Source organism: Procambarus clarkii, chromosome 88 (assembly GCF_040958095.1).
Source record: "Procambarus clarkii isolate CNS0578487 chromosome 88, FALCON_Pclarkii_2.0, whole genome shotgun sequence".
Classification (NCBI taxonomy): domain Eukaryota; kingdom Metazoa; phylum Arthropoda; class Malacostraca; order Decapoda; family Cambaridae; genus Procambarus; species Procambarus clarkii.
In genome coordinates, this window is record NC_091237.1 from 6,513,691 (window position 1) to 6,537,014 (window position 23,324).

Below are 23,324 nucleotides of genomic sequence, written 5' to 3' on the forward strand. Positions count from 1 at the left end.
GCTTTCCTCACCAGGCCTCACACCAGCTTTCCTCACCAGGTCTAACACCAGCTCTCCTCACCAGGCCTCACACCAGCTCCACTCACCATGACTCACACAAGCTCTCCTCACCATGCATCACACCAGCTCTCCTCACCATGCCTCACACCAGCTCTCCTCACCATGACTCACACAAGCGCTCCTCACCATGCATCACACCAGCTCTCCTCACCATGCCTCACACCAGCTCTCCTCACCATGCATCAAACCAGCTCTCCTCACCAGGCCTCACACCAGCTCTCCTCACCAGGCCTAACACCAGCTCTCCTCACCATGCCTCACACCAGCTCTCCTCACCATGCCTCACACCAGCTCTCCTCACCAGGCCTCACACCAGCTCTCCTCACCATGCCTCACACCAGCTGTCCTCACCAGGCCTCACACCAGCTCTCCTCACCATGCCTCACACCTGCTGTCCTCACCAGGCCTCACACCAGCTCTCCACACCATGCCTCACACCAGCTCTCCTCACCAGGCCTCACACCAGCTCTCCTCACCAGGCCTCACACCAGCTCTCCTCACCATGCCTCACACCAGCTCTCATCACCAGGCCTCACACCAGCTGTCCTCACCATGCCTCCCACAAGCTCTCCTCACCATGCCTCACACAAACTCCACTCACTATGCCTCACACAAGCTCTCCTCACCAGGCCTCACACCAGCTCTCCTCAAAAGGCCTCACACCAGCTCTCCTCACCATGCCTCACACAAGCTCTCCTCACCATGCCTCACACCAGCTCTCCTCACCAGGCCTCACACTAGCTCGCCTCACACCAGCTCTCCTCACCATGCCTCACACAAGCTCTCCTCACCAGGCCTCACACCAGCTCTCCTCACCATGCCTCACACCAGCTCTCCTCACCATGCCTCACACCAGCTCTCCTCACCAGGCCTCACACCAGCTCTCCTCACCATGTCTCACACAAGCTCTTCTCACCCGGCCTCACACCAGCTCTCCTCTCCATGCCTCACACCAGCTCTCCTCACCATGCCTCACACCAGCTCTCCTCACCATGTCTCACACAAGCTCTTCTCACCAGGCCTCACACCAGCTCTCCTCAGCAGGCCTCACACCAGCTCTTCTCACCAGGCTTCACACCAGCTTTCCTCACCAGGCCTCAGACCAGCTTTCCTCACCAGGCCTCACACCAGCTTTCCTCACCAGGCCTCACACCAGCTTTCCTCACCAGGCCTCACACCAGCTTTCCTCACCAGGTCTAACACCAGCTCTCCTCACCATGCCTCACACCAGCTCCACTCACCATGCCTCACACCAGCTCTCCTCACTATGCCTCACACCAGCTCTCCTCATTATGCCTCACACCAACTCTCCTCACCAGGCCTCACACCTGCTCTATTCACTATGCCTCACACCAGCTGTCCTCACCATGCCTCACACAAGCTCTCCTCACCATGCCTCACACAAGCTCCACTCACTATGCCTCACACAAGCTCTCCTCACCAGGCCTCACACCAGCTCTCCTCACCAGGCCTCACACCAGCTCTCCTCACCATGCCTCACACAAGCTCTCCTCACCATGCCTCACACCAGCTCTCCTCACCAGGCCTCACACCAGCTCTCCTCACTGTGCCTCACACAAGCTCTCCTCACCAGGCCTCACACCAGCTCTCCTCACCATGCCTCACACCAGCTCGCCTCACCATGCCTCACACCAGCTCTCCTTACCAGGCCTCACACCAGCTCTCCTCACCATGTCTCACACAAGCTCTTCTCACCCGGCCTCACACCAGCTCTCCTCTCCATGCCTCACACCAGCTCTCCTCACCATGCCTCACACCAGCTCTCCTCACCATGTCTCACACAAGCTCTTCTCACCAGGCCTCACACCAGCTCTCCTCAGCAGGCCTCACACCAGCTCTTCTCACCAGGCCTCACACCAGCTTTCCTCACCAGGCCTCACACCAGCTTTCCTCACCAGGCCTCACACCAGCTTTCCTCACCAGGCCTCGCACCAGCTTTCCTCACCAGGCCTCACACCAGCTTTCCTCACCAGGTCTAACACCAGCTCTCCTCACCAGGCCTCACACCAGCTCCACTCACCATGCCTCACACCAGCTCTCCTCACCATGCCTCACACCAGTTCTCCTCACCATGCCTCACACCAGCTCTCCTCACCAGGCCTCACACCTGCTCTCCTCACTATGCCTCACACCAGCTCTCCTCACCAGGCCTAACACCTGCTCTCCTCACTCGGCCTCACACCTGCTCTCCTCACCATGCCTCACACCATCTCTCCTCACCATGCCTGACACCAGCTCTCCTCACCAGGCCTCACACCTGCTCTCCTCACTATGCCTCACACCAGCTCTCCTCACCAGGCCTCACACCTGCTCTCCTCACCAGGCCTCACACCTGCTCTCCTCACCAGGCCTCACACCTGCTCTCCTCACCAGGCCTCACACCTGCTCTCCTCACCAGGCCTCACACCAGCTCTCCTCACCAGGCCTCACACCAGCTCTCCTCACCAAGCCTCACACCAGCTCTCCTCACCAGGCCTCACACCAGCTTTCCTCACCAGGCCTCAGACCAGCTTTCCTCACCAGGCCTCACACCAGCTTTCCTCACCAGGCCTCACACCAGCTTTCCTCACCAGGCCTCACACCAGCTTTCCTCACCAGGTCTAACACCAGCTCTCCTCACCATGCCTCACACCAGCTCCACTCACCATGCCTCACACCAGCTCTCCTCACTATGCCTCACACCAGCTCTCCTCATTATGCCTCACACCAACTCTCCTCACCAGGCCTCACACCTGCTCTATTCACTATGCCTCACACCAGCTGTCCTCACCATGCCTCACACAAGCTCTCCTCACCATGCCTCACACAAGCTCCACTCACTATGCCTCACACAAGCTCTCCTCCCCAGGCCTCACACCAGCTCTCCTCACCAGGCCTCACACCAGCTCTCCTCACCAGGCCTCACACCAGCTCTCCTCACAAGGCCTCACACCAGCTCTCCTCACCATGCCTCACACAAGCTCTCCTCACCATGCCTCACACCAGCTCTCCTCACCAGGCCTCACACCAGCTCTCCTCACTGTGCCTCACACAAGCTCTCCTCACCAGGCCTCACACCAGCTCTCCTCACCATGCCTCACACCAGCTCGCCTCACCATGCCTCACACCAGCTCTCCTTACCAGGCCTCACACCAGCTCTCCTCACCATGTCTCACACAAGCTCTTCTCACCCGGCCTCACACCAGCTCTCCTCTCCATGCCTCACACCAGCTCTCCTCACCATGCCTCACACCAGCTCTCCTCACCATGTCTCACACAAGCTCTTCTCACCAGGCCTCACACCAGCTCTCCTCAGCAGGCCTCACACCAGCTCTTCTCACCAGGCCTCACACCAGCTTTCCTCACCAGGCCTCACACCAGCTTTCCTCACCAGGCCTCACACCAGCTTTCCTCACCAGGCCTCACACCAGCTTTCCTCACCAGGCCTCACACCAGCTTTCCTCACCAGGTCTAACACCAGCTCTCCTCACCAGGCCTCACACCAGCTCCACTCACCATGCCTCACACCAGCTCTCCTCACCATGCCTCACACCAGTTCTCCTCACCATGCCTCACACCAGCTCTCCTCACCAGGCCTCACACCTGCTCTCCTCACTATGCCTCACACCAGCTCTCCTCACCAGGCCTAACACCTGCTCTCCTCACTCGGCCTCACACCTGCTCTCCTCACCATGCCTCACACCATCTCTCCTCACCATGCCTGACACCAGCTCTCCTCACCAGGCCTCACACCTGCTCTCCTCACTATGCCTCACACCAGCTCTCCTCACCAGGCCTCACACCTGCTCTCCTCACCAGGCCTCACACCTGCTCTCCTCACCAGGCCTCACACCTGCTCTCCTCACCAGGCCTCACACCTGCTCTCCTCACCAGGCCTCACACCAGCTCTCCTCACCAGGCCTCACACCAGCTCTCCTCACCATGCCTCACACCAGCTCTCCTCACCAGGCCTCACACCAGCTCTCCTCACCATGTCTCACACAAGCTCTTCTCACCAGGCCTCACACCAGCTCTCCTCAGCAGGCCTCACACCAGCTCTTCTCACCAGGCCTCACACCAGCTTTCCTCACCAGGCCTCACACCAGCTTTCCTCACCAGGCCTCACACCTGCTCTCCTCACCAGGCCTCACACCTGCTCTCCTCACCAGGCCTCACACCAGCTCTCCTCACCAGGCCTCACACCAGCTCTCCTCACCATGCCTCACACCAGCTCTCCTCACCATGCCTCACACCAGCTCTCCTCAACATGTCTCACACAAGCTCTTCTCACCAGGCCTCACACCAGCTCTCCTCAGCAGGCCTCACACCAGCTCTTCTCACCAGGCCTCACACCAGCTTTCCTCACCAGGCCTCACACCAGCTTTCCTCACCAGGCCTCACACCAGCTTTCCTCACCAGGCCTCACACCAGCTCTCCTCACCAGGCCTCACATCAGCTTTCCTAACCAGGTCTAACTCCAGCTCTCCTCACCAGGCCTCACACCAGCTCCTTTCACCATGCCTCACACCAGCTCTCCTCACCATGCCTCACACCAGCTCTCCTCACCAGGCCTCACACCTGCTCTCCTCACCATGTCTCACACAAGCTCTTCTCACCAGGCCTCACACCAGCTCTCCTCTCCATGCCTCACACCACCTCTCCTCACCATGCCTCCCACCAGCTCTCCTCACCATGTCTCACACAAGCTCTTCTCACCAGGCCTCACACCAGCTCTCCTCAGCAGGCCTCACACCAGCTCTTCTCACCAGGCCTCACACCAGCTTTCCTCACCATGCCTCACACCAGCTTTCCTCACCAGGCCTCACACCAGCTTTCCTCACCAGGCCTCACACCAGCTCTCCTCACCAGGCCTCACACCAGCTTTCCTCACCAGGTCTAACATCAGCTCTCTTCACCAGGCCTCACACCAGCTCCACTCACCATGCCTCACACCAGCTCTCCTCACCATGCCTCACACCAGCTCTCCTCACCATGCCTCACACCAGCTCTCCTCACCAGGCCTCACACCTGCTCTCCTCACTATGCCTCACACCAGCTCTCCTCACCAGGCCTAACACCTGCTCTCCTCACCAGGCCTCACACCTGCTCTCCTCACCAAGCCTCACACCTGCTCTCCTCACCAGGCCTCACACCTGCTCTCCTCACAAGGCCTCACACCTGCTCTCCTCACCAGGCCTCACACCTGCTCTCCTCACCAGGCCTCACACCGGCACTCCTCAACAGGCCTCACACCAGCTCTCCTCACCATGCCTCACACCAGCTCTCCTCACCAGGCCTTACACCAGCTCTCCTCACCATGTCTCACACAAGCTCTTCTCACCAGGCCTCACACCAGCTCTCCTCACCATGCCTCACACCAGCTCTTCTCACCATGCCTCACACCAGCTCTCCTCACCATGCCTCACACCAGCTGTCCTCACCAGGCCTCACACCAGCTCTCCTCACCATGCCTCACACCTGCTGTCCTCACCAGGCCTCACACCAGCTCTCCTCACCATGCCTCACACCAGCTCTCCTCACCAGGCCTCACACCAGCTCTCCTCACCAGGCCTCACACCAGCTCTCCTCACCATGCCTCACACCAGCTCTCATCACCAGGCCTCACACCAGCTGTCCTCACCATGCCTCCCACAAGCTCTCCTCACCATGCCTCACACAAGCTCCACTCACTTTTGCCTCACACAAGCTCTCCTCACCAGGCCTCACACCAGCTCTCCTCAAAAGGCCTCACACCAGCTCTCCTCACCATGCCTCACACAAGCTCTCCTCACCATGCCTCACACCAGCTCTCCTCACCAGGCCTCACACTAGCTCGCCTCACACCAGCTCTCCTCACCATGCCTCACACAAGCTCTCCTCACCAGGCCTCACACCAGCTCTCCTCACCATGCCTCACACCAGCTCTCCTCACCATGCCTCACACCAGCTCTCCTCACCAGGCCTCACACCAGCTCTCCTCACCATGTCTCACACAAGCTCTTCTCACCCGGCCTCACACCAGCTCTCCTCTCCATGCCTCACACCAGCTCTCCTCACCATGCCTCACACCAGCTCTCCTCACCATGTCTCACACAAGCTCTTCTCACCAGGCCTCACACCAGCTCTCCTCAGCAGGCCTCACACCAGCTCTTCTCACCAGGCCTCACACCAGCTTTCCTCACCAGGCCTCAGACCAGCTTTCCTCACCAGGCCTCACACCAGCTTTCCTCACCAGGCCTCACACCAGCTTTCCTCACCAGGCCTCACACCAGCTTTCCTCACCAGGTCTAACACCAGCTCTCCTCACCATGCCTCACACCAGCTCCACTCACCATGCCTCACACCAGCTCTCCTCACTATGCCTCACACCAGCTCTCCTCATTATGCCTCACACCAACTCTCCTCACCAGGCCTCACACCTGCTCTATTCACTATGCCTCACACCAGCTGTCCTCACCATGCCTCACACAAGCTCTCCTCACCATGCCTCACACAAGCTCCACTCACTATGCCTCACACAAGCTCTCCTCACCAGGCCTCACACCAGCTCTCCTCACCAGGCCTCACACCAGCTCTCCTCACCATGCCTCACACAAGCTCTCCTCACCATGCCTCACACCAGCTCTCCTCACCAGGCCTCACACCAGCTCGCCTCACACCAGCTCTCCTCACTGTGCCTCACACAAGCTCTCCTCACCAGGCCTCACACCAGCTCTCCTCACCATGCCTCACACCAGCTCGCCTCACCATGCCTCACACCAGCTCTCCTTACCAGGCCTCACACCAGCTCTCCTCACCATGTCTCACACAAGCTCTTCTCACCCGGCCTCACACCAGCTCTCCTCTCCATGCCTCACACCAGCTCTCCTCACCATGCCTCACACCAGCTCTCCTCACCATGTCTCACACAAGCTCTTCTCACCAGGCCTCACACCAGCTCTCCTCAGCAGGCCTCACACCAGCTCTTCTCACCAGGCCTCACACCAGCTTTCCTCACCAGGCCTCACACCAGCTTTCCTCACCAGGCCTCACACCAGCTTTCCTCACCAGGCCTCACACCAGCTTTCCTCACCAGGCCTCACACCAGCTTTCCTCACCAGGTCTAACACCAGCTCTCCTCACCAGGCCTCACACCAGCTCCACTCACCATGCCTCACACCAGCTCTCCTCACCATGCCTCACACCAGTTCTCCTCACCATGCCTCACACCAGCTCTCCTCACCAGGCCTCACACCTGCTCTCCTCACTATGCCTCACACCAGCTCTCCTCACCATGTCTCACACAAGCTCTTCTCACCAGGCCTCACACCAGCTCTCCTCAGCAGGCCTCACACCAGCTCTTCTCACCAGGCATCACACCAGCTTTCCTCACCAGGCCTCAGACCAGCTTTCCTCACCAGGCCTCACACCAGCTTTCCTCACCAGGCCTCACACCAGCTTTCCTCACCAGGCCTCACACCAGCTTTCCTCACCAGGTCTAACACCAGCTCTCCTCACCATGCCTCACACCAGCTCCACTCACCATGCCTCACACCAGCTCTCCTCACTATGCCTCACACCAGCTCTCCTCATTATGCCTCACACCAACTCTCCTCACCAGGCCTCACACCTGCTCTATTCACTATGCCTCACACCAGCTGTCCTCACCATGCCTCACACAAGCTCTCCTCACCATGCCTCACACAAGCTCCACTCACTATGCCTCACACAAGCTCTCCTCACCAGGCCTCACACCAGCTCTCCTCACCAGGCCTCACACCAGCTCTCCTCACCATGCCTCACACAAGCTCTCCTCACCATGCCTCACACCAGCTCTCCTCACCAGGCCTCACACCAGCTCGCCTCACACCAGCTCTCCTCACTGTGCCTCACACAAGCTCTCCTCACCAGGCCTCACACCAGCTCTCCTCACCATGCCTCACACCAGCTCGCCTCACCATGCCTCACACCAGCTCTCCTTACCAGGCCTCACACCAGCTCTCCTCACCATGTCTCACACAAGCTCTTCTCACCCGGCCTCACACCAGCTCTCCTCTCCATGCCTCACACCAGCTCTCCTCACCATGCCTCACACCAGCTCTCCTCACCATGTCTCACACAAGCTCTTCTCACCAGGCCTCACACCAGCTCTCCTCACCATGCCTCACACCAGCTCTCCTCACCATGCCTCACACCAGCTCTCCTCAACATGTCTCACACAAGCTCTTCTCACCAGGCCTCACACCAGCTCTCCTCAGCAGGCCTCACACCAGCTCTTCTCACCAGGCCTCACACCAGCTTTCCTCACCAGGCCTCACACCAGCTTTCCTCACCAGGCCTCACACCAGCTTTCCTCACCAGGCCTCACACCAGCTCTCCTCACCAGGCCTCACATCAGCTTTCCTAACCAGGTCTAACTCCAGCTCTCCTCACCAGGCCTCACACCAGCTCCTTTCACCATGCCTCACACCAGCTCTCCTCACCATGCCTCACACCAGCTCTCCTCACCAGGCCTCACACCTGCTCTCCTCACCATGTCTCACACAAGCTCTTCTCACCAGGCCTCACACCAGCTCTCCTCTCCATGCCTCACACCACCTCTCCTCACCATGCCTCCCACCAGCTCTCCTCACCATGTCTCACACAAGCTCTTCTCACCAGGCCTCACACCAGCTCTCCTCAGCAGGCCTCACACCAGCTCTTCTCACCAGGCCTCACACCAGCTTTCCTCACCATGCCTCACACCAGCTTTCCTCACCAGGCCTCACACCAGCTTTCCTCACCAGGCCTCACACCAGCTCTCCTCACCAGGCCTCACACAAGCTTTCCTCACCAGGTCTAACATCAGCTCTCTTCACCAGGCCTCACACCAGCTCCACTCACCATGCCTCACACCAGCTCTCCTCACCATGCCTCACACCTGCTCTCCTCACTATGCCTCACACCAGCTCTCCTCACCAGGCCTAACACCTGCTCTCCTCACCAGGCCTCACACCTGCTCTCCTCACCAAGCCTCACACCTGCTCTCCTCACCAGGCCTCACACCTGCTCTCCTCACAAGGCCTCACACCTGCTCTCCTCACCAGGCCTCACACCTGCTCTCCTCACCAGACCTCACACCGGCACTCCTCAACAGGCCTCACACCAGCTCTCCTCACCATGCCTCACACCAGCTCTCCTCACCAGGCCTTACACCAGCTCTCCTCACCATGTCTCACACAAGCTCTTCTCACCAGGCCTCACACCAGCTCTCCTCACCATGCCTCACACCAGCTCTTCTCACCATGCCTCACACCAGCTCTCCTCACCATGCCTCACACCAGCTGTCCTCACCAGGCCTCACACCAGCTCTCCTCACCATGCCTCACACCTGCTGTCCTCACCAGGCCTCACACCAGCTCTCCTCACCATGCCTCACACCAGCTCTCCTCACCAGGCCTCACACCAGCTCTCCTCACCAGGCCTCACACCAGCTCTCCTCACCATGCCTCACACCAGCTCTCATCACCAGGCCTCACACCAGCTGTCCTCACCATGCCTCCCACAAGCTCTCCTCACCATGCCTCACACAAGCTCCACTCACTTTTGCCTCACACAAGCTCTCCTCACCAGGCCTCACACCAGCTCTCCTCAAAAGGCCTCACACCAGCTCTCCTCACCATGCCTCACACAAGCTCTCCTCACCATGCCTCACACCAGCTCTCCTCACCAGGCCTCACACTAGCTCGCCTCACACCAGCTCTCCTCACCATGCCTCACACAAGCTCTCCTCACCAGGCCTCACACCAGCTCTCCTCACCATGCCTCACACCAGCTCTCCTCACCATGCCTCACACCAGCTCTCCTCACCAGGCCTCACACCAGCTCTCCTCACCATGTCTCACACAAGCTCTTCTCACCCGGCCTCACACCAGCTCTCCTCTCCATGCCTCACACCAGCTCTCCTCACCATGCCTCACACCAGCTCTCCTCACCATGTCTCACACAAGCTCTTCTCACCAGGCCTCACACCAGCTCTCCTCAGCAGGCCTCACACCAGCTCTTCTCACCAGGCCTCACACCAGCTTTCCTCACCAGGCCTCAGACCAGCTTTCCTCACCAGGCCTCACACCAGCTTTCCTCACCAGGCCTCACACCAGCTTTCCTCACCAGGCCTCACACCAGCTTTCCTCACCAGGTCTAACACCAGCTCTCCTCACCATGCCTCACACCAGCTCCACTCACCATGCCTCACACCAGCTCTCCTCACTATGCCTCACACCAGCTCTCCTCATTATGCCTCACACCAACTCTCCTCACCAGGCCTCACACCTGCTCTATTCACTATGCCTCACACCAGCTGTCCTCACCATGCCTCACACAAGCTCTCCTCACCATGCCTCACACAAGCTCCACTCACTATGCCTCACACAAGCTCTCCTCACCAGGCCTCACACCAGCTCTCCTCACCAGGCCTCACACCAGCTCTCCTCACCATGCCTCACACAAGCTCTCCTCACCATGCCTCACACCAGCTCTCCTCACCAGGCCTCACACCAGCTCGCCTCACACCAGCTCTCCTCACTGTGCCTCACACAAGCTCTCCTCACCAGGCCTCACACCAGCTCTCCTCACCATGCCTCACACCAGCTCGCCTCACCATGCCTCACACCAGCTCTCCTTACCAGGCCTCACACCAGCTCTCCTCACCATGTCTCACACAAGCTCTTCTCACCCGGCCTCACACCAGCTCTCCTCTCCATGCCTCACACCAGCTCTCCTCACCATGCCTCACACCAGCTCTCCTCACCATGTCTCACACAAGCTCTTCTCACCAGGCCTCACACCAGCTCTCCTCAGCAGGCCTCACACCAGCTCTTCTCACCAGGCCTCACACCAGCTTTCCTCACCAGGCCTCACACCAGCTTTCCTCACCAGGCCTCACACCAGCTTTCCTCACCAGGCCTCACACCAGCTTTCCTCACCAGGCCTCACACCAGCTTTCCTCACCAGGTCTAACACCAGCTCTCCTCACCAGGCCTCACACCAGCTCCACTCACCATGCCTCACACCAGCTCTCCTCACCATGCCTCACACCAGTTCTCCTCACCATGCCTCACACCAGCTCTCCTCACCAGGCCTCACACCTGCTCTCCTCACTATGCCTCACACCAGCTCTCCTCACCAGGCCTAACACCTGCTCTCCTCACTCGGCCTCACACCTGCTCTCCTCACCATGCCTCACACCATCTCTCCTCACCATGCCTGACACCAGCTCTCCTCACCAGGCCTCACACCTGCTCTCCTCACTATGCCTCACACCAGCTCTCCTCACCAGGCCTCACACCTGCTCTCCTCACCAGGCCTCACACCTGCTCTCCTCACCAGGCCTCACACCTGCTCTCCTCACCAGGCCTCACACCTGCTCTCCTCACCAGGCCTCACACCAGCTCTCCTCACCAGGCCTCACACCAGCTCTCCTCACCATGCCTCACACCAGCTCTCCTCACCAGGCCTCACACCAGCTCTCCTCACCATGTCTCACACAAGCTCTTCTCACCAGGCCTCACACCAGCTCTCCTCACCATGCCTCACACCAGCTCTCCTCACCATGCCTCACACCAGCTCTCCTCAACATGTCACACACAAGCTCTTCTCACCAGGCCTCACACCAGCTCTCCTCAGCAGGCCTCACACCAGCTCTTCTCACCAGGCCTCACACCAGCTTTCCTCACCAGGCCTCACACCAGCTTTCCTCACCAGGCCTCACACCAGCTTTCCTCACCAGGCCTCACACCAGCTCTCCTCACCAGGCCTCACATCAGCTTTCCTAACCAGGTCTAACTCCAGCTCTCCTCACCAGGCCTCACACCAGCTCCTTTCACCATGCCTCACACCAGCTCTCCTCACCATGCCTCACACCAGCTCTCCTCACCAGGCCTCACACCTGGTCTCCTCACCATGTCTCACACAAGCTCTTCTCACCAGGCCTCACACCAGCTCTCCTCTCCATGCCTCACACCACCTCTCCTCACCATGCCTCCCACCAGCTCTCCTCACCATGTCTCACACAAGCTCTTCTCACCAGGCCTCACACCAGCTCTCCTCAGCAGGCCTCACACCAGCTCTTCTCACCAGGCCTCACACCAGCTTTCCTCACCATGCCTCACACCAGCTTTCCTCACCAGGCCTCACACCAGCTTTCCTCACCAGGCCTCACACCAGCTCTCCTCACCAGGCCTCACACCAGCTTTCCTCACCAGGTCTAACATCAGCTCTCTTCACCAGGCCTCACACCAGCTCCACTCACCATGCCTCACACCAGCTCTCCTCACCATGCCTCACACCAGCTCTCCTCACCATGCCTCACACCAGCTCTCCTCACCAGGCCTCACACCTGCTCTCCTCACTATGCCTCACACCAGCTCTCCTCACCAGGACTAACACCTGCTCTCCTCACCAGGCCTCACACCTGCTCTCCTCACCAAGCCTCACACCTGCTCTCCTCACCAGGCCTCACACCTGCTCTTCTCACAAGGCCTCACACCTGCTCTCCTCACCAGGCCTCACACCTGCTCTCCTCACCAGGCCTCACACCGGCACTCCTCAACAGGCCTCACACCAGCTCTCCTCACCATGCCTCACACCAGCTCTCCTCACCAGGCCTTACACCAGCTCTCCTCACCATGTCTCACACAAGCTCTTCTCACCATGCCTCACACCAGCTCTCCTCACCATGCCTCACACCAGCTCTTCTCACCATGCCTCACACCAGCTCTCCTCACCATGCCTCACACCAGCTGTCCTCACCAGGCCTCACACCAGCTCTCCTCACCATGCCTCACACCTGCTGTCCTCACCAGGCCTCACACCAGCTCTCCTCACCAGGCCTCACACCAGCTCTCCTCACCAGGCCTCACACCAGCTCTCCTCACCAGGCCTCACACCAGCTCTCCTCACCATGCCTCACACCAGCTCTCATCACCAGGCCTCACACCAGCTGTCCTCACCATGCCTCCCACAAGCTCTCCTCACCATGCCTCACACAAGCTCCACTCACTATGCCTCACACAAGCTCTCCTCACCAGGCCTCACACCAGCTCTCCTCAAAAGGCCTCACACCAGCTCTCCTCACCATGCCTCACACAAGCTCTCCTCACCATGCCTCACACCAGCTCTCCTCACCAGGCCTCACACTAGCTCGCCTCACACCAGCTCTCCTCACCATGCCTCACACAAGCTCTCCTCACCAGGCCTCACACCAGCTCTCCTCACCATGCCTCACACCAGCTCTCCTCACCATGCCTCACACCAGCTCTCCTCACCAGGCCTCACACCAGCTCTCCTCACCATGTCTCACACAAGCTCTTCTCACCCGGCCTCACACCAGCTCTCCTCTCCATGCCTCACACCAGCTCTCCTCACCATGCCTCACACCAGCTCTCCTCACCATGTCTCACACAAGCTCTTCTCACCAGGCCTCACACCAGCTCTCCTCAGCAGGCCTCACACCAGCTCTTCTCACCAGGCCTCACACCAGCTTTCCTCACCAGGCCTCAGACCAGCTTTCCTCACCAGGCCTCACACCAGCTTTCCTCACCAGGCCTCACACCAGCTTTCCTCACCAGGCCTCACACCAGCTTTCCTCACCAGGTCTAACACCAGCTCTCCTCACCATGCCTCACACCAGCTCCACTCACCATGCCTCACACCAGCTCTCCTCACTATGCCTCACACCAGTTCTCCTCACCAGGCCTCACACCAGCTCTCCTCAGCAGGCCTCACACCAGCTTTCCTCACCAGGTCTAACACCAGCTCTCCTCACCATGCCTCACACCAGCTCCACTCACCATGCCTCACACCAGCTCTCCTCACTATGCCTCACACCAGTTCTCCTCACCAGGCCTCACACCAGCTCTCCTCAGCAGGCCTCACACCAGCTCTTCTCACCAGGCCTCACACCAGCTTTCCTCACCAGGCCTCAGACCAGCTTTCCTCACCAGGCCTCACACCAGCTTTCCTCACCAGGCCTCACACCAGCTTTCCTCACCAGGCCTCACACCAGCTTTCCTCACCAGGTCTAACACCAGCTCTCCTCACCATGCCTCACACCAGCTCCACTCACTATGCCTCACACCAGCTCTCCTCATTATGCCTCACACCAACTCTCCTCACCAGGCCTCACACCTGCTCTATTCACTATGCCTCACACCAGCTGTCCTCACCATGCCTCACACAAGCTCTCCTCACCATGCCTCACACAAGCTCCACTCACTATGCCTCACACAAGCTATCCTCACCAGGCCTCACACCAGCTCTCCTCACCAGGCCTCACACCAGCTCTCCTCACCATGCCTCACACAAGCTCTCCTCACCATGCCTCACACCAGCTCTCCTCACCAGGCCTCACACCAGCTCGCCTCACACCAGCTCTCCTCACTGTGCCTCACACAAGCTCTCCTCACCAGGCCTCACACCAGCTCTCCTCACCATGCCTCACACCAGCTCGCCTCACCATGCCTCACACCAGCTCTCCTTACCAGGCCTCACACCAGCTCTCCTCACCATGTCTCACACAAGCTCTTCTCACCCGGCCTCACACCAGCTCTCCTCACCATGCCTCACACCAGCTCTCATCACCAGGCCTCACACCAGCTGTCCTCACCATGCCTCCCACAAGCTCTCCTCACCATGCCTCATACAAGCTCCACTCACTATGCCTCACACAAGCTCTCCTCACCAGGCCTCACACCAGCTCTCCTCAAAAGGCCTCACACCAGCTCTCCTCACCATGCCTCACACAAGCTCTCCTCCCAGCAAACACAAATCATTCTACACAACGTTCGCCTATCTCTTGCCATAGGTGTGGGAATGATTTGCATTGAGAATGGTGCAGGAGAGCCTTTGAGAAACTTTTACTCAAAAAATCCAAACACAAAGGTTTAATTATAAATTGTTTTTCTACAATTATTTTCTTCCAAATGTAAAACAAATAGTTTTTACATGTTTAAATATAAAATTTATGGTGTTTTTTTGTAAAATTCATTAATAAATTGTGAATGATATATATTGGCTGAGTGAAACCTTTATAATCCATTTAGTTATAATTTGAACAGAAAAAAGTATTTTTCCAAATTTTCTAAAAATTGCTCTTTTTAACACAATTTGACTCCTTATACATTCCACTAAACACTATATCATGTTTAAATATATAATTTATGTATTATTCTCTAAAATAATTTATATAAATTATATAAGTTGTTGGAAAGTGGTGTTAAGGATTCTGAAAACATTTTGTTGTGTTAATATGTTCTTATTAACTATGTCTCAAGTTCACAGTTTATCAAACAAGAATATTAACATTCGTCAACTCTTAAAATCTTATATGTTATCTTGCTGGTGCAAAAAAGGGTGAATCTTTAGGAACAGCTATAGTATCTATATATCACAAATGGTGTTTTCCCTAACTCAAACAATGTAGGGTTTATTATTCTACACATATTTCTAATGACTCTTAGATGTTTACATTCTCTGAAGTATAATTGTGAAGGCTGTGTCCATCACTCTCAACACAGATTCTTAAACTCGTCTCTGCAGGTTCAACTATATAATTAGTTTCCATTTTGAATTTCCATGGACATTTGTATCCAAAATGAAACCAATGTGGTTTCCTTCAGCGCCTTCAGCCAGCACATTTGCTCATTCATTTCCACAGATTCCAACAAGGTAGGGGATTTACAGAAATTTGTATATTCATATTGTTATATATTAAAAATATGAATGCAGTTCAATATGATAAGACAAATACATGAGTTTATGATAAATTCGTTTTCTGTGATATACCATTGATATGCTCTTTTTTTCTTTAAACGGCAGACTAAACTAAAGTGCTCACATCAACAGATTTGATGTATAAATGGTCAACGCTCAACAGAGTTAGTATAAATGTATTAGTATAAATCTTACTTGTCTCATTGTTAATTCACATTCAATGTCAACTTGTGGTTTTGATGTGGCACGTTTGGCCAAGACACCCCACCCCATTATGCACCCCATACCCATCTTGTGGGCGGTTGTGGAAAGGGTTACAGAGGCACATAATGGGCTCAGGGACTGAACCCCACAATTCATTTAGCTAAGCAAGTTACAATCTTGATGAGCTAGTTACAAAATTCAATATAAGTCATCACATCAACAATGGGTTCGAGATCGACCTCAAGTACAGGTTCTAAATTAAGCAACTGACATATGTGGAGAGCTAGTATCAAAATTTATATGTTTGTCCTGCACACCGTCCCCCATCCAGTGGGCAGCGGTGGATAGGTTACAATCACTTAGTTGTTATCTACAGTTAGCAAACTGGGGATATTTGGCTAAAATTTCTGGTAGCAGATCATTTTGAATGAAATATTGACACATCGCTGGAACATTGGTTATAGAATTGTCTCTAAATTCATGTATCTTTTCGCACTCCATCACATAGTGACGGAGGGTGTGCGAATAATTTTGTTGACACAGTTTACATTTGGTCAGGTCTACATCAGCAGATAATGAGAATTCCCAGAGATACTTGTAACCGAGTCTAAGCCGAGCAGTAGTAACATCTAGAAGTCTGCTGATTTTATTGGATGATCCATAGATGTGTGGCTCCTCTTGTATGATATGTATGATAGATGGAATTACTAGTTCCAGTTTCTAGGCAGGCGATGAGTACTCACAATAACCTTAATTAAGCGTCAAAACAAAAATGTGTATACTCTTTTTACTCTCCTGACCTTAGTTCTCGAGCTATGTATTTCATTTTGGTACCAACGTGTTCGCAATAACATTCTCTAGAAGAAAATCAGCAAAAACGGTCACCAAAAGTTATATGAATACCAGCACCCAATAAATACCTACGTAGATGACTCGCCGTGAGTGCCCAAGAGCAACAAAATGTTTTTACTCTTGGGATTGTTATCACTTCCACACTTGTCCTACAGCGTTAATTTTGGTATCAATGTACTCGCAATGAAATTCCCAACACGGTGATATGAATATAAACGTAGAATAATGGTCGCTGCCCACCCGCAAGAGTGTGGGAAGTGGCGGAACTGTTACCCAGTATTGGTGACAAGACGACACATGGGCGATACAGTGCTTTGAAAGTTTATAATTATATCACTGTCCTGACATTATTATTGTATGTACGTCATTCATTTTTGTGCCAATGTTTTCGCAATAGAATGTTCTATGAGCCCGTAGGTAAAAAAGAGCAACAAAGCGTAAGATAGAATAGCACCATATATAAAACAACGCTGGTACATATCAGTGAGCGTCAAACACACACGAAATGTGTGTGTTTGATGGTGGTCAAACGATGTTTGATGTGTTTTATCAGGTGATGTCCTGATCCGTATAATTAAAGTATGAATTATGTTGAGAAAAAATAAGAAAAAAGGGAAAAAACAGGGGTGGGAGAAACATGACAGAAAAAGAGTAAAAATACAATTTGGTCAACAAAACAGCATTGTTTAAAATAAAAGATATGGATTGACATTTTGGGGGTTAGGTTGGTAGGTTACATTGAGTTAATTAGGTAGTACTTAGTGTTTATCTGTTATAGATAGGAGCTGCCTGGTATGGGCCAATAGGCCTTCTGCAGTTACCTTTGTTTTTATGTTTTTGCCCTGTAACCTAAATGGTTAGAGAGGCACATATATGGGCTTAGGGACTGAACCCCACACTACATTTAGCTAAGCTGGTTACAATCTTGATGATATAGTTACAAAATTCTGTATAAGTCGTCACATTATCAATGGGTTCGAGATCAACCACAATTTCCTGAATAGATATAACAAAGGGGATATTAATAGGGTATTAAAATTGTCAACACAAGATAGAACACGAAACAATGGGTATAAATTGGATAAGTTTAGATTTAGGAAAGACTTGGGTAAATACAGGGTCAGTAACAGGGTTGTTGATTTGTGGAATTTTTCTTAACTTATAAATTTATCTTTATTTATCTTAAACTGGTTGGGAGAGGTACAGTTTTTAACATAATTGGGAAGGTCATTCCACATTCGAGGTCTCTTGATTTGTAAAGCATTTCTAGTTTGACTAAGTCGTACTCTTGGAATATCAAATAGGTATTTGTTTCTGGTGTGGTGCTCATGGGATCTGTTACAACCTTCTAGGAAGCTTTTAAGGTCAGGATTGACATTACAGTGCAGCGTTTTATATATATAAAATACACATGAGAGTATGTGCAGGGACTTAATATCTAACATATTCAGAGATTTGAGTAAGGGGTCCATATATACTGCCCGGTTGCCTGAAATGCTATAGGCCTACTATAGTGGCTTTAGGTATTGTATGCACTAGCTCTATCTATAAATCCAACATTATGTTTGTAAATCAACTATGTATGTACTTTCCTGAATAAAATTGACTTTACTGTACACTTATATTCTCTGTGGATTTGTTACCCCTATCGTTTGGGAGAAAAAAAATGACTAATACGTTCGGCGAATGACTTTGACTTCAACTTCACTTTGACTTCGTTCATGTCATCGTATTTTCCGTAATATATAAAGGTTATGACAATGCAATTATATTATTGTGTGCAAATAAGTTTGAAATTTCATGTACCCTAAAAATATTAAAATAAAGAATAAGAATAATTAAATAATTGTTGTAGTAAATTGTCACACGTTCATCATACGCAAACGAACACACAGTTTGGAGCGTCAGTACAAGACCGCCGCCATTTTAAAACACGGCTTCGAATGTAAGTAATGTTTTTCTCGTACTAACACTGTGTTATACAATAGATTTGGTCTTGAATTCACAAATTTAGTTGTTACATCTGACAGAGTATGTTAGACGGTGTAATGCTGGTCCATGTTAACGTATTTGTGGGCTTGGTTGGTTTAAATGTGGAGGCGAGGCCTGGCAGTGCTGGTGTATGTGGAGGCGAGGCGAGGCCTGGCAGTGCTGGTGTATGTGGAGGCGAGGCCTGGCTGTGCTGGTGAGTATGTGGAGGCGAGGCCTGGCAGTGCTGGTGTATGTGGAGGCGAGGCCTGGCAGTGCTGGTGTATGTGGAGGCGAGGCCTGGCTGTGCTAGTGTGTATGTGGAGGCGAGGCCTGGCTGTGCTAGTGTGTATGTGGAGGCGAGGCCTGGCAGTGCTGGTGTATGTGGAGGCGAGGCCTGGCTGTGCTAGTGTGTATGTGGAGGCGAGGCCTGGCTGTGCTAGTGTGTATGTGGAGGCGAGGCATGTACAACACTCCCCAATAGGAAGAAAACCCACTGGGTTCTAGGCTAGGTTAGGCTTATCTGTAATAATTGAATTAAGCCTAGCAAAGCCTAGAACCTAGTTCAGTAATTTAAAAAATGTTGTAACTTGAAAAATGCCATTCAATACATTACACAATTTAAATATTTTCAGGCAATCAACACAACCCTCATGTTGGCTAACCCTCTCTCATGTTGGTCAATAATTTAATTATTTTTTTATGGAGTAATCTTTGCTGTTGAAATGTAGTCTTTTTGAGACTACATTTCAAATGTAGTGTGTGTGGAGGCGTGTATGTTAGGTATTACCTAATATACACGGTGTAATATATCTATCTGTGTGAAATAGATTAAATCCATTTATTTGATATTCAGCTAATAGTTCTGTATTTTCTACATTCATCCATGTTTTGGTAAGTGCAATAATATGTATTGTTTCATTGCAGATTAGAGATTCAAGATAGTTCTAGATTTCCGAAGTACTGAAACGCGCGCCATACAGGCTTGGTGGATCTAGGTGCAAGGTAAAATTATTTACATTTACTTGTTTTGTATTTATGTTTTGTATTTATATGCATATATGCATTTATATGCATTATTCTATAGAATAATAGATCTCGTAATAATTTTGCAAAAATAGTGGCATTTACTATTTTTAAAAGATTATTAAAAAATTTACTGATATGGTGCATTCGGAAGGGCGAAGAGGGAGAACGGCCTGTTGACATAGCTCGGGTGCAGGGGGGGGGGGGTTGTGTAAAAGCCTGGTTTGTGCCTCGGAGAGGCTATGGGATCCAGTAAGTTCAGTAGAACTTCGGTTTCAACCCTTTTACCCTGTTGTAGCTCAGTCGATTAAGGCAGTGTCTGGGATGCTCCCGGACGCAGGTTCGAATCCTCGTCACGGCCCTTGTGGATTTGTTCATTTGATGCATCACGTTATTGTGATCTGTGTGTGTAATTCTTCACTTGCTACAGCAACAGGAATGTGTGTGTATGTATTTGTGTTGTTGAATATGACCGAAAGTGTAAGATTAATGATTCTAACACAAATCGTCTGAATATTTGTTTTTCTTCACTGTCGAGAGTAGTTAAAAAAATTTACTCGAGTTTATTTTCACACTTTATTTATGGTCCTTAAGTCCCTCTCCTTAATGCTGCTGCTGTTTCTCGCATCTTTGCATCGCTTGTATGTTTGGGGGTTTGGCCTCTTGCTATATATTGATTCCATTTGTGTGTGTTTGGGTCTCAGGCCCTCTCGCAATTTCTGTTGAACAAACCCCTTTTCCTAGTTCTGCATCTCTCCTTTGGTACAAATTTTGTTGTGCTTTTATCATATATTTCACAAAACTTGACATACATTTCATTTACTTCATGTCCTATCAGCAAGTGTTTGTCAAATTCTTTAAGGAAAGTTTATCATCCTGATTGCAGATCTCTAGCGATATTATGTCAACTTCTTGTGGATTCGCAATCATTATTTAATTTACCTTTAGGTGTTCTTTCACCAGCACAGCAACACTGTACCTCTCCCAACCAGTTTAAGATAAAAACTAAGTACTAACTAATTAACTCAATGTAACCTACCTTACCCCCAAAATGACAACCCATGTCTTCTATTTTAAACAATGCTGTTTTGTTGACCAAATTGTATTTTTGTTTTTTTCTGCAATGTTTCCCCCCCCCCACCACTCTACCACCACATTGAGTTTAGTAGCTCTGTGCACGTCAGGTGCTGTTTAATATACAGACCTACTCCTCCATTTGACCTAGTTTCTCTATCACATCTATATCACTTTGTGCTTTAGCCCTGGTGGAGCTTGGTCCACCAGGCTGTTGTTTGGAGTGGCCCGCAGATCCACATACAGTCTGCATATGATATACAGTCTGTTGATCAATTAAACTACAGTAGTTAGTTTTTATCATCCGAATGCACCAATATGTGTTCATTCTTCCCAGATGAAGGAACTAGGTAATATTCATCATCTGAATGCACCATCTGATGCTTTAACACACTCATGATACACGAGAGGTTTAAAAAACTTTTAAAACTTTTAAAACTTTTTGACCTATGTATTTAAAAGCAATTCTAAAGTTAAAAAGTGTAGCATAGGCCCCTCGCAGAATGTTCTTAATATGATCCTCAGGTTATAGTTTTCTATCTAAAACCACCCCTAGATCTCTTTCTTGATCAGAATTCTTTATAGATCTCAGTGGCTCGATCATAGAAACTGCTCTAAATCCTTGTTGGCCTGGATTGTGGAGGTCATTGGTCTCTATAAAACTAGTAATCTGACTCCTGATCACTCTCAAATAATTTTATTATGTGGGATGTTAGTGCAACTGGTCTATAATTCTTTGCCAATGCTTGTGTTGTGTTGTGTTGTTTTGGTAGTGATGTGCAATGTGTTGTTTTGGTAGTGATTCGTCCAGTTCTGGTAGTAGTGCGGTTGTTGTGTAGTGTAGTACTTGTGTGCTTGTTAATGACTTGTATTCCAGTCTTGTGGGTATCTCCTTTCCCCTACGGGCCAACTGCTTTGTTCTTACCTAGCATTTTGCTTTGTTTGGGTATGAATGTTTGTGTGCCGTATATTTTGCAAAATTTGCCATATATCTCATTATTTACTCCTCTGCCTAGCAACAAGTCTGTCTAATTATACTCATTAACTGTTTTTCAAAGTTCCCCATAGTGTCCTTTATTGAAATCGAGTTCATGAACCGTTTCAATGTTCTTATTTTCTTCTAGATTATATCTTAAAGTATATTTAAATGTTATTGTTATTATTGTTATTAAATGTTATTGTGACATTGCATTGCAATTGAGCTATGTTGTTTACCATACCGTTCATTTCGTGAGTATAAGTATAGATGCCACACTTGTGACAGGTAAAACCATGCCTTTTTTGAAAAACAGCACCGTCTGTTGCACGTAAGAGCAACCCACACTATATTATGTTGCGATATTATTTCAATATTTCCGATTGTATTGATAATTTGAATTTTCATAGATTTCAATTTATTTTCATTTCGATTTAATAATTTTGTGTGACATTGCATTGAAATTGAGCTGTGTTGTTTACCATACTGTTCATTTCATGAGTATAGTTTATTTTTTTATTTTTTTCATTTCATTTTTTTAGCTGTTCTTATTTTTCAGTGATGGGAATATCAGATCATTTGATGTTCCCAATTTTCTGATGGAAGCATCAGACCATTATAGAATGCATCGGATGAGGTAGTTTGGAATGGTGGGGAGGACGAGAGGGGGGTATGGTGGGGAAGACGAGGGGACAGAGGAGAGGGTAATGGTGGGGAGGACGAGGGGACTGGGGAGTTGGGGATGGTGGGGACAGGGGAATGCTGGGGAGGACAAAGGGACAGGTGAATGGGAGATGGTGGGGGAGGAAGAAGGACAGGGGAGGGGAAAATGGTAAGGAGGACGATGGGACAGGGAAGTGGGAATAGTGGGGATGATGTGGGGACAGGGAAGTGGGAAGGACGAGAGGACTGTGGAATGGGGAATAGCAAAGTGAATTATAATTATATATATTAATTAATTCTTATAAATTTCCAGAAGCCTGTATCAACACCCACACTAATGCAACTGAAAGAGATGTTGAGACAAGTATTGCTGATATGTTGAAGAACGCCCCAAACAAACTTTGTGGAAACAGATACAAGGTAAAGTTTGCCAATTTGCTGTAGTCTAATTCAATTTCTTTTTAGTAATCTTCGAGAACATTTATGCTATGAATAAGATAAAATAATGTAACTGATTTTGATTTATTTACTATTTATTATTTATTTACCGTTATTAGTATAATAGATCTCGTAATAATTTTGCAAAAATAATGGCATTTACTATTTTAAAAAGCTCGGGTGCAGGGGGGGGGGGTTATGTAAAAGCCTGGTTTGTGCCTCGGAGAGGCTATGGGATCCAGTAAGATCGTCCTTCCTTTCCTCCCTAGAATCTGGATGTAGCAGGTGCTCAATTGTCAAAAGTGAAAAATTGGTTTTGTCTTCCGAATGCACC